Consider the following 3276-nt stretch of genomic DNA (forward strand, 5'->3'; position numbering starts at 1 on the left):
TTTCTTGTAGTGATTACTTTTGAAATGCAATAGTCCTACATAAAGGTTAGCGAAACTTGGGGCGAAACACGTCCCCATCGCTGTGCCCCGATGCTGTTCATAAATAAGCTAAATATATTCAAAGTAATTGTGCTTTAAGATTAATGTGATTGCTTCAAGAAAAACATGTCTTTGTAGACTAGGCATAGTTGTGTCCAGAGAAAGAAAATTTTCGACAGCTTTTGTGCCTAGATCATGATCAATGACTGTATAAAGGGATGCTATATCCATGGTAACAAATATACAATTTTCTTCCCATAATATCTGTTTGATGGCTTTGATAAATTCTGCATTATCCAAATCCAGTGGCCTAATGGATAAGGCACTGGCCTCCTAAGCCAGGGGTTGTGGGTTCGAGTCCCATCTGGGGTGTATATTATCCTTAAGATGTGATGTAAGTGTGATGATATGTTTTTGCAGGAGAATATCGACATAATGTGACAGGTTACATGAAAGTGAATTTATACCGGAGATAATTAGGTCGACCTGGTGGTTTTGTATTCTTTTTGTGTATTTTCGGGAGAAAATAAAATATTGGTAACGAGAGTTCTCTAACCAATATATAGTTCATATCTTGTTTCGTTATTATCCCACTCTCATAACCTGGAATAAGTAATTTTTAAAGAATCATAGAGTATTAATGGGTCGGGTTATGTGATAACTGTTTGTAAGAAGTGGTATCTGACAGGAGTCTATCAGCCTCAGCTATATAGTCAGTTTTATTTATAATGACTGTTATCCATACTATGTATTTATTACACTAGTGTTTTCTGCACCCGGGAAAGCCGGGTTCTATAAATCTACTCTCGGAGAACAACTACCTCATATATCACGTGCCCTGCAAGCTTTGTTTACAACTTCACGGAGAATCCTGATGTCCTCTGCATCTTCATCCATGTGCGGCCCAAGCCTCATTCTCATATTCTGCTAGCATCTTGTCTCTTCTCAACACCTACCATGTACGTGCGGTATAAGCCTAATCTTCACTACTGCTGGCAAGGACTGAACTTAAAATGCAAAGTAGTAGCAAATGTTATCATCACTGTATTAATAGACCTTATATTCCATTAATTTTAATGTCAATTAGTTATATTCTTGAACCTGTTCTCTATCACATGACTTACCTGAACATGTAACTCCTCCCCCCTTTTTAAGCCCCACCTGCCAAACCTTTGGCGTTTTTTAGTGTATATATACCTACCTTTTTGTGTGTAAAGTTATGCCAATCTGAGAAAGGGTTAATACCCGAAATGCATCATTGGTCAATAAAAAATAAATTTCATCTGACAACCTCTTCTGTGTGAATCCATAGAGAGAAGCAGCGCCTAGAGAGGGATAATTTTGTTTTATTTTTGCATCCTCCCCTTCTTGGCTGGGCAGTAGATGCTGACTGTCCTCTATTAGATCGTCCTCAGTGAATAGTGGAGCTGAACCCACAGCGTAAGATACTTCTTTAGGAGAGGGAACAGCATAAGACAGAGGCAATGGGAGGACAGGGACTGCTCCCAGGCCAAGCCAACTGAGGGTTGTGTCTGAGGAACCCACCGACTGTTGACTGGGGGTATCAGATATCACTTGTGATTAAGTGGATGACCGTGTTAACCAATCAATGATGGCAGATGGGTTGCTGGTCAAGACATGACTGCTAGCTGATACCGGGAGATCAGGCCTCTCGCTGCGACTCCTGCTGCCAATTGCCCCTAGTCTACTGTGACCTCTGCCTTCGCCTGATGAATTTAGGCCTCTACCACTCCTCTGTACACGTCCTGGCCCTTCTCTGCCACACATAACCATACATAGTGCGTATATGAGGAGAGTACAATACGCTTCACTACGCTTAAAACATTATTTGACGGCAGCAAGTGTGTACGGTTGGCTGTCCTTTTATAGTAACTAGGCCCTTAAGACTTTATCAGGAACAAAATAGTACACCACTTAGATGTACGTATTTGGTATTGTCAGGATCCGGATAGGTATGCAGCGAGGACACTGGTGGTGGATCCTCTGTGTCAGTGGGGTGATGACGTGGGCCGTACCAGGGGAACGGAGTCTAAGGGGTTACTGGTTTTCACCAGAGCCCGCCGCAAAGCGGGATGGACTTGGAGAGGCAGGTAACCCCCAGGTCGTTCCAACCGATAGTGACTCAATCCCAGCTGAGACAGGCACGGTACAGAAGGACAAGGCAAGAGCAAGGTCGGACGTAGCAGAAGGTCAGGGCAGGCAGCAAGGGTCGTAGTCAGGGGCAACAGCAGAAGGTCTGGAACACAGGCTTGGGAACACAGAAAACGCTTTCACTGGGCACTAGGCAACAAGATCCGGCAATGACAGGAAGAGGAAGTGGGTTTTTATAAGGAGGGCACAGGTGCAGGTACTGATTGGGCCAGGTGCCAATCAATGGGGCACTGGCACTTTAAATCTCAGAGAGCCGGCACGGGCGCGCCCTAGGGAGCGGGGCCGTGCACGCTGGGACTGAGCAGACGGAGGACGGAGCAGGTGAGGAGATTTGGATGCGAGCTGCGGGCGGGCGCGTCCCGCTACGCGGGTCATATCCCCGCCGGTGACACTAGTGCAGCGCTCCCGGTCAGCGGGTCTGACCGGGGCGCTGCACGGAGGTGAACTCCGCGAGCGCTCCAGGGAGGAGCAGGGACCAGGAGCGCTCGGCGTAACAGTACCCCCCCCCTTTGGTCTTCCCCTCTTTTTGGAGCCTAGGAGCCTGTGAATGAGATCCTTGTCGAGGATATTATCCTCGGGTTCCCAAGACCTCTCTTCGGGGCCACAATTCTCCCAGTCTACGAGAATTTTTTTTTTTTACCTCTGACTACCTTGGAGGCAAGGATTTTCTTTACAGTGAAGACATCAGAGAAGCCAGAGACAGGAGCTGGAGCGGTGACCTTGGGGGAAAAGCGGTTAAGAACGAGAGGTTTGAGAAGTGAAACGTGAAAGGAGTTAGGAATACGAAGAGAAGGAGGGAGAAGAAGTTTGTAGGAGACAGGATTCATTTGACTCTTGATTTTAAATGGTCCAAGGTAACGTGGGCCCAGCTTGTAGCTGGGAACGCGAAAGCGGATATACTTGGTAGAGAGCCATACTTTGTCCCCAGGAGCGAAGACAGGAGGAGTTCTTCTCTTCTTATCAGCATGTCTCTTCATACGAGACGAGGCCAGTAGGAGCGACTTTGAGTCTCCTTCCAGATAACAGAGAAGTCCCGGGTAAGTTCATCTACAGCAGGCAGTCCAA

At 46.6% G+C, this 3276-nt stretch overlaps 1 non-coding gene across 1 annotated transcript; it reads left to right on the top strand.

Moving 5' to 3' along the window:
* The first annotated feature begins 338 nt into the window (after positions 1-338).
* TRNAR-CCU (transfer RNA arginine (anticodon CCU)) lies at positions 339-411 on the top strand. The gene has a single exon. It is a non-coding gene; the product is annotated as a tRNA-Arg (tRNA).
* Positions 412-3276: the final 2865 nt, after the last annotated feature.

The sequence above is a fragment of the Hyla sarda genome, chromosome 4 (genome assembly GCF_029499605.1).
Source record: "Hyla sarda isolate aHylSar1 chromosome 4, aHylSar1.hap1, whole genome shotgun sequence".
Classification (NCBI taxonomy): domain Eukaryota; kingdom Metazoa; phylum Chordata; class Amphibia; order Anura; family Hylidae; genus Hyla; species Hyla sarda.